General features: G+C 43.2%; 1 long non-coding RNA gene across 1 annotated transcript; it reads left to right on the top strand.

The window, feature by feature from the left end:
• The first annotated feature begins 684 nt into the window (after positions 1–684).
• Positions 685–7995, top strand: LOC309440272. Its single transcript, XR_014184168.1, has 3 exons — positions 685–1498; positions 1840–2234; positions 3606–7995. It is a non-coding gene; the product is annotated as an uncharacterized lncRNA (long non-coding RNA).
• The last annotated feature ends 1662 nt before the right edge of the window (positions 7996–9657 follow it).

Here is a 9657-nt window from a genome sequence, read left to right as displayed (position 1 = left end):
CAGAGCAGCAGTGCTCTCGAGCCATACAAACAGTACATGGCAGCTCTGATTTGACATGAAGTATTTTCTGTCTTTGCCCTACAGCACAGCTCAATGCAGGGAGAAGAGCATCTGCCCTTATTCTCTCTGCTGGCCCCAACAAATGCACCCGGAGCAGCGCAGCAGCTGCTCTGTGCTTCTTCAGTGACTGTCTTCACTGGGAAAAATTTGGGATTGACTCAGGAGGAAAGGATATTATTAGGATTATTATGGCTGGTAGTTACCAAGCTGGGTAAAGCCCTGGTAAACCAACACACAAAAGAGAGGTGGTTCCTGCTGTGTTGTGTCTTCTGTGTACTTGGTGTCAAATGGAAATGTGTCTTTTGGCCCTTCTTTTAACTGAATGCTGGCGTTATATGGCGGATACCGCAAACAGCTGTACTGACTGACTACTCTTCTGCACACTGGTCCCAGAGATGAATACAGAGCAGCCTGGAAGTTAAATGGGTTGTTCAGGTGATTTTTCAAAGATTATCAGTTCCATTTCAGTCCCACACCCTGCCACACCACAACGAAGTTGCTCAACACCAAGGAAGAGACATTATCTAAGGAAAAAATGTCTTTATTTCTCCTCCTGCAACTCTCTCCCTAGTCTCAGGCACAGCTGTTAATAATAAACTCTGCAAAGCAAGTATCAGGATTTGAAAGAGAAATTACAAGAAAGGGAATAAAAGGAATGAAGCCTTTGATGATTACTTGCTCCCAGAGTGATTTGCATTTATTTTCAGTGCTTGGAACAGGCACTAAGATCCAGGAAAGTCACCAAATACATTGTAACCCCTGTGTCAAGTTTCTGTGAACATTAAGGTTTAGCTTTATTTTTTCAACTTCCTAGTACTAGATGTTTTCATCACTGTCTTCTCTTTCTGAGGCTGGATTTTTTTGGTTTTGGTTTGTTACATGACCTTTAATTTATAACCAATTCCCTGAATAACAGTCATAATTATTGCAAAATCCTGTTTTTTCATTTGACAGGTAGTACAAAACAAAGCTGGACACATGTTGATCAGCACGTTGACCAGCACACTGAATACTGTTGAGACATTAATCTCAGCAACCCTCAAATGCCTTAGTTAATATACAGTCGCTATGTGACCCCACAGCTTTCAGAGTCCCTGTAGCAAATCCACAGCCTACAGACAAAGAAACAATCTGTTAAACAAAATGCAATCACCTACTTTCACACCTAGAACACGCCTGCAAATGCCCAATTTCTTTTAAGGTATTTTAGAACAGACAGAAATCTGTGTATTTAAGGATAAAAATCAAATTTGACTGAAAGGGAACAAAGAACACAATTTTCCCTGGGCAAGGTACCCTGTAATATATCAGCTTCTTGCAGTTCGTGTGTTTACAGTCTAATTCTGGAGACTTTGTGGAGAAAGACTGGTCCTGCTCATATGGCTGCTCCTGTTCTTCCGACCTCCGGAAGATGCCTCCTGGTGTGATGGTGTGACAGGTCTCAGCCCCTTGACAGGGGAAGGGAAAGGGAAAGGGAAAGGGAAAGGGAAAGGGAAAGGGAAAGGGAAAGGGAAAGGGAAAGGGAAAGGGAAAGGGAAAGGGAAAGGGAAAGGGAAAGGGAAAGGGAAAGGGAAAGGGAAAGGGGCGAGCACTGACAGCAAGGCAGGGAGCACAGAAATCCTCCGGCTTTTGCTCTTGGGCACGTCAAGGGGAGTGGGATGAGAAGGACCTCTCTGTCCCTTGTGTTCTCTAGGAATGACCTTCTGAAATACTCTGGCTCACAGGGGACTTTCCGAGTGGGGAAATAAAAGAGCTTTTTCTCCCCCCTGTCTTTCAAAGGCTGTTGTGCCAGCTGAAATAGCTTCAGCTTTTCCCTCTCAACCTGCTGAAGGCAACCCCAGGGAGGTCCCCACACCCTCCCCGCCTCAGCCCCGGGCTCTGCCACAGCACTCAGGAGGGGTTTTCACAGTTCAAGGTCAGCACCGAGGTGTCAGCTCCCTCACAGCTAACTATGTTCTGCTTCAAAGTGATAATATTCATGTGCTTCTGCAGCTCTTCAGGTAAACCCAGAGGCTCCTAGCAGCCAGAAAAACAGCTTCTGCAGAAGGGGCCCAGCTCCAGCCCTGCAGCTCCCACCCCAGCAGTGCCATGGACCTCCACACCTGTCTGTGCTCGGTGCCAGGGAATGCCACAGAAAAGGGCACCAACGCATTTAAGATACTTGATCCAGGCAGGTAAAACACACTGAATGGGGGGGTGGGCGGAAATCAGAATGTGAACACTGTCATCCTGGCTCCTCTTTACTCTGTTCTAGCCTGCTCATCTTTCAGAATGTTGCATTATAAAAGCAAATACCTGGAAGCTCAGCATGAAACACTTCACCTTTCTGGTGTACGTGATCACTAGCACAGTCCCAGAGCTGGCTATTGAAACAGAAATTTTCTCTGATGGACCTCCTGGTCTGTTTTATGCTCTTTTTGGTTTTTTTTTAAAGAACAATAGCCCCATGCATTAGGTTTTAATTGTCCCTATAAAAACACCACGGTTTCCTGCTCCAGACTTGGTCCTTCTGCACTCAGGTTTTCACCTCCCTTGAGTTGCAAACGAGATTCACTGAACACTGCAAAGAGAAGTGTAATGGACCACTGTCAGGCTTCATTTTAGAGACGGGAAAAAAAATAAAGGGAAATATGCCAAAGGGAACAACCTTGAACTGTCTGAATTTGCCACATTACCTAAAAGTCTTTTTTAGGAAAGCCTGTCACTCAGGGCCCAACTGAGTTCACATACTGCAATTCGCAGGGCCAGTGTCATTAAAAGAAAGAATTCCTGCTCTGCCCACACTCCAGTGTGAGCCTGCAGACTGCCGTCCTCATGTGCTCCCAAGGGACAGGTTCAAGCAACCATTTTGGGTGGTTTATCAGACTTCTACTCTGAAATAGAATGACAGTGATAAAGATTTCCAGCTATTTATTTTTGCTTTTTTATCACTGGAACAGTTTCTCTGCTTGTAGCTTACACAGGATGAAATGCTATTTCCGAATCCTTTTATAATTCCTATAGGGTGCTGACACTGGAATTTGCTTTCTTTAAAGAAGAAACTCCAATATGTGACCCCCAGAAATACTACAAAAAGATTTCTCTTCTAGATTTCCCAGTTTCTATTTTACTTTCAATTTCAGGGTGTTCATTTGTAACACATAAATCTCTCTATGTGATTACTTTAGCTTCATCAAGGAAAACTGCAATTTAGGAGGACACAGACAAAAGAGGTACAGAGAAGGAATTTTAAAAATCCTTTCTTCTCTCAATCAGAACACATACTTTGAAAATGTAGGGAGGTAGTTTTGCCTTTTCTCTTTTTTTTTATTGTAAGATTGAGTCATGATTTTTTTGAAACTCCAAATTCAGGAGAAAATTCAGGTTAGCTCTTCGAAGACGCGTGACAAGATTGAAAACAACTGCTCACTGAAGCTCAGTTTGCTGCCAAAACGCTGCCTTATGACAAATGCATCGTCTTCTAAAACCATTAATCTGGCTTATATAAAACTACTCTGTAACACTTCTTTACAGTCTCAAAAACTAACTTCACTGTTTTTTTGCAGGGAGAACATTTAGGAACTGCCAGGAAGATATAAAATAAGGCAATCAAGACCCAGCTTTTTAAAGTTAGAAAAGTGACAAAATTGTTTTCAAGACTTGAAAGGAGGAAATACTGCAAAAAATGCTCATGGAACAAAAAGATGAAGGACTAGAGAACCGAGGCTCCTTTGGCAGCCCATACTCACCCTGAAAACCCAATTTACTGTTCTCACTGCTGCTGGGCCTGCGAGAGATGAGACCACTCCCGGTAGCCATGTCTCCAGGCATCCAAAAATGAACTCAGCCAAAACAGAAATGCGCAAACAGGGCACAGCGAACAGCTTGTCACCCCCTCCAACTCCCAGATTTTGTTGGCACGGGAATGCACACTCAAGCGCTGCTGTTTAGCTTCTTCCACCCAAGCAGGAAGATTTGCCGCAACATTTTCCTTCCTTCCCATTCCAACTGCACCTCAAGTCAGCAGCAAGCCCCTGACAGACATCCCCTTTCCCAAAAGAGACAGCAGTTTCTCCTGGGGATGTGAAGCACACCATTGCCATCTGTGCTGTTACAAAGTAAGACTGAGATAGTCTTACTCACTCTCAATCCTCTTCCTAAAAAGGTCTTTAAATAAATTGTAAAAAAGGTCCCATCTCCCTTCCATATCTTTAGGAACGACACCTCCTCCTTTGCTCTGAGGTTATTTATGAAGAAAGTAAAGACTCCTGCTTTCCTTTGAGTTCACTCAACAAGCTCCTTCCAATGGTACTGTCGCAGAGCACCCCAAAAGTCAATTGAGGCAGGCAACAAGCTCCAAACAGACACTATTCTAACCAGAACTGTTTAGCAAAAAGAAACAACTACAAACAGAGTCTATCCAAAATTATTCAGCACTCCGACAAAATTATAAAACACAGATTTGGATACTGGTTAGGAGTTCAGTTCCTACACAACAGACTCAAACTCAAGGGGATCAGATCCCAAAACTCTACAGTGATGATTCAAAATGCACATCTTCCCACTCTGTGTCCAAGTGAGGACTCTCCAGGGCACCCACATCACTCACCGAATCAGCAAGGTCTCTCTTGGTCCCCCAGGAATGTTCCTTAGACAGCCAGTCTAAAGAGGCCAGCTTTTAACTGCAGACCTACTGCTCTGAGGAAGACCTACTCAATGGAGCTTCATTTATACCTACTTGAGTCTGAGCTGTGATCATTTATGGTAGTGGTCCCAAAACTTCTCTCAACTGAGGCATCTCGTTGGTCAAAGGCTCTGTCTGTCAAGGGAAGGGGTGTATACATGACCATATTGGTCCATCAGCCTAGAAGCTTCTCTTGCTTTTGTTGGGGTTGGAGTACATCTGCCACATGGACCGAGGAGGAGATGTTGCAGCCATCGTGACTCCTCAGGGTACAGCAGGCCCCTGGAAAATTCCTGCAGGTGTCTCTGGGGGATCCAACACGGAGGTTCCTCAGTTTAATAAATTACTGCCCAACACCTGAGTCATAATAGTTAAACACTTTACTTTCTTAGGATATAACAATTAAAGAGTAAATGATAGTATCAAGGCAACAGGTTTAAACTGATATGCTTTACTTTGTATTTACTATGGAACTTTCCTACCACAGATCTGCTAAAGGTAGTAACTCACTAAACCACAGACTCAGTCATGCATTTGAGTCTGTAGTGCAGTGGGACTGAATCTTCTCAGTCCATATGAGGATGTTAAACAACACCCACTGGAAAACCCATCATCTGCAACCTGGAATGGGTCCTGCACAGCATCTTCCTCCTCATGCGTGGAAGTGATCCCTCCCATCCAGCACATGCTTTGAGGCATATCTGAGGTACAACATATGGTTTCCACGCTAGCAGTCCTATCACTGAAAAGAAACTGCTGTGGAACAGGCACCCCAAAAAAAACTGGGAGAAGAAAGTGGCCCAGGATTGCACTGTGCTCTTGTCTCGGTAAATGGCAAAGCTAGAGCTGTCATGATCAGACCTTGCCTTGCAAACGTATGAACAGCCTGTTGGAGCAGCATTGCAAATGGCTTGGCTAGCTTGAGCAAGTCTGCTTCTGTTGTCAAGAGGAAACCAACCACACACTCACTCATGCTACACCTCGAGGCAGGTGACTTCATGAACTGCATCTGCCAGATGAACATCAGTGGCTGCTGAATCAGACACTCTCCTGCACACAAGTACCCACAGTGGATTGCTCAATTCATCTATCTCTGATTTCACCACTACTGATACCAACAGATCCCAGAAAATTAGATGTGATTTAGACAGTCAGTCAGTTTTAGAAACTGTGTCTCTTCGACCATTTCAGCTACTGAGCCCTTTGGAACAGCTCAAACTGTAATTAAGTGTTCAATGCTTTTGCATTTTTTATGATATGTTGATGCAGTTTTTTCGTGTCCTTGTTAATTTGCCAATGAAACATGGCATGCAGAGCTCATCTGTTGTGCTGGGGACAAACTGTTTAGAAGACTGTCTGGAAATGACAGATTAAAATGTTTCCAAGTTGAAAAAGCATAAGACCTTCATGCAAAATGATTCTATAATCTGAGGGGTTCTCCTGATAAAATAGGTCTGATTTTATCTGTGCCAAAGCCAGTTAAAGAGGAACTATTTATTACTGTATAATTTGTGATTAAGGGAAATATGCTTATTTGAAAAGGAAATTACTCCCTATAAATTCAGATCGTTGGAGTGGACCTTCAACAACTGAATAGCACATTGGTCATTTCTTCTGGTATGCCATCTGTCAGTACAGGTGTTTTTTTAAAAAAAGCTTTTGTGTATTTCAGCCTTCATCTGCTCTTCTTTGTGGTACACCTTCAGTCTCAGGACTTCAAGGCACTGAATAAAAGCCACCTCATTTGCAATACCTGTGGAGGGATGGAACAAGCATGTCAATAGCTGCTGAACTCACCTAGGTCTGCCCTGGATGGTGTTTATAGTTCCTCATGGTTGTGAATGTCATCCAAAGGTTCATCTTTTCTATCACAGTACAAAGTGTAATTCTTGCTGCATGAACACGTGGTCAGTGAGAACTCTTCCTCTTTTCCCACCTCATTTGATGTCATTGGTGAAGAAAGTCTACTCTTAGATACAATTAAAAAAAAATGGTGATTTTTTTCCCCAAGACAGTATAATGTGATTATGCATTCAAACAGCTGCTATTGCTTCTCCTTGGATATTTCCCAGCAACTCCATGCCAGCTCCCCAAAACAGCTCAAGGCTGGAGTTAATATTCTCCCATTTGTTTGACAAAGAGCAGTCACAAGTCATTGAACAAATCTTCCAAAACAGTTGGCCCAACTGAGGGAACTGAAAACAACCCCTTTCTCATCCCCAGAGTCAAGCATTTTTCCCAAGAGGATTTTGATTTTTGCTTTTAGTTTTTCCAGGACGAGGCTATTCACTCCAACAAAAATAGATAAGGAACTAGAATTCAGTTAATATCCTTATGAAGTCAACAATCACATCAAAATATATGGTTAACTCAGCTCTTGATTAATGCCAAATGAAACTCGTGGCTTCGTAACTAAGAACTCTGCCAAAAGCAGAAAACTTTCTAGAGCTGTTGTCAGCTGTGTTGTAAACACCAGAAAAAAAGTGCCATTTTCCCAGATGAGGCTGCAGTGTGTTTACCAGTCACAAAAGTGCTTACAGTTCAAAAGTGTCTATTTATGTTGCCCTGTGACTAACTGCATTATGCACACCTTGTAGGGACCAGACAGCAGCTCCACAGCCTGTCATCTCTCTAGTAAATCATAGTGATCAAAACTGAAATGCCCTTTTCTTTCTGGTTCTTTCCTTCAGTGAAGCTTTTTGAAGTAAGAACAAAATACCAAGCAAGAGAACTGAAGCAGCAGTGGTCTTGAACCATACACTCAACCAGTTTAAAACAGCAGAGCTGCTGGATATAGAGAAAGTTCCAGTTTGCATAGGCAAAATAATCTGGTTCAAGAGGCCACGTAATTCAGCTGATGTTCCAGTACCACTGAAAAGCTTTTTGGCTGACAGTCCTCAACGCTGACATTTGGGATGGCTGTTCTGGTGCTCTCCCGGTGTCCCCATTGCCTGCAGCAGGCAGGACAGCAACTTGTTTCAGGTTTGAGACACTCTGCCTATAAAAAATACTCCCATTTTGGAAAAGGTCCAGAAAGACAATGACAAAAACTCAGAAAAGGAAAAAAAAAGAAGTAGCTTTTCTTTTTTTTCTCATGCTATTATTTACTTAGCCATTTTCAAGGTTATGGGAATACACAGTGCTCTGTGCGTGAATGACTTTTTTTGGGCTTTGTCTTAGGCAGGCAGGGGACCACGAGGCCAACCAGGGACCGGCTATAGCTGCCTCCACTGCTCAGATTCATCCCAGGTGAATCCAGGAGCCCGTTTCCCTCAAGCAAAACTAGAGGAACACACTTCCTAGAGCCGCCAGGAGCAGAGGTGACTAACAACCACTCCAGTGATTCACAGCCCGATGCCTCTGACCCTGGCTTGCAGACAGTGTGAACGCTCTAGATAACACATGAAAAAGTACCTTAGAGTACTGGGAGAGGCTGCTGTGGTATTTCTTATAGTGAAAACCAGTAGCTAGCTTTGTCATAAAGGAAAACTAACTGCTTCCTGCTTGTGAGCTCTCTCTCAGATGTCCTAGGCCTTTTTTTTGTGTTTGTGGTCTTTCTCTTTTTCCCTCCGGGGGTAAAACAAGCATTGTTTCTTTGCACTGAACATTAATGATTCATGTCTCTAAGGGCTGAACTGGAAAATTTCCTAGATTATACACCTGCCTCCTCTAGGAGGACTAAATGTACCAGCAGTGGGTGGACTTACTCAGGCTCCTATTAAGCAACATCTGTGGGTGGTTTTTCTGTCCAGCTGTTAACATGTGACTTATTCCGCAGTTAGATCAACTATGTCAAAGGAAAGAGTAGGCTACAAGCCTGCTACTGACGGGACTGATTATAATAATTACTGTCACCATTAAATATCTTCCAAGTGCCAGTGGATAGGTTCAGAGTTCTGCGTGCCAGCTGAATAAAATGCTATCTTTCTGCTCACAGAATGCCAGGTCAAATGCTGCAAAGTGGTTTGGGGTAGTCACTCATGGACAGCAAATGCAAGATACTGGCCACAATCGAAGCAGCCACCTCCTGATTCTTCTACGGAGTGGCACCTCTCTAAAGGACCAGGAGCTCCAACTTCTGCACATCACACAAGGAACTAGGTAAAGCCAGGTTGGATGGCTGGAAGTTGGTCTCTCCTGTAAGGCACAAAATCTTTTTACGTTTTATCATACAAGTTGAATGCACAAATTAAAGCATTTGGGCTAATTTGTCACTGACAAAACAGGTTGAGGGGATATAAGGTAGTGCTGAACTCCCTGACAAAACGTAACATGGTGGCAGCTCAGTCTTCTTATTGCTGAGCTGCTGGTTTCATTCTGACTGCTGACCCAAGCACCTCGAGAGGGAAGGGACAGGCAGATGGGCATGGTGACCTCTGACACCTCGGCATCTGCATGCACAAAGTTCAGCTGACAGAGCGGTTATACCAAGTGAAGCTAAGCATACACTCCTCTTTAAAGAGGAACAAGAACAAACCAGCTAAATGTGTCCATGAACTAATTTGGGCTGAAATTTAAGAAGGTTTGCAGTTATCAGGAAAAAAAAAAAAAATCAGTGGCAGCAAACTCGCCAAACAGACTTAAAATTTTATTACATTTTAATAAATAGATGTTAATTCTAATTAATCAGTGAATCTAATTATAGCAGTTATAGATTATGCAATTAATTATCAATCAATTAATCTTTAATTAACTTGCTTTTAATTACTTCCACTTTAATTAATTGATTTGTACTTTGTTTTCCCATGTCGGTATTGTACTCCAGGACCCAGGAGATCCCTTATCTCCCTCCTCCAATCACATCTTTCCTGTCCTGCTTTCCACTGACTTGACATTAAATTTGACTTGTTTCTCTCCCCCTCACCAGCTCCTCTTCCATGCACGCAGTGACCAAGGACATCACGTCACAAGCAGTGGGAGAGACCTCCAGCGAC

The sequence above is a fragment of the Streptopelia decaocto genome (assembly GCF_964273445.1).
Source record: "Streptopelia decaocto genome assembly, chromosome: 5".
NCBI lineage: Eukaryota > Metazoa > Chordata > Aves > Columbiformes > Columbidae > Streptopelia > Streptopelia decaocto.
This window is presented reverse-complemented; position numbering and strand designations above follow the sequence as displayed.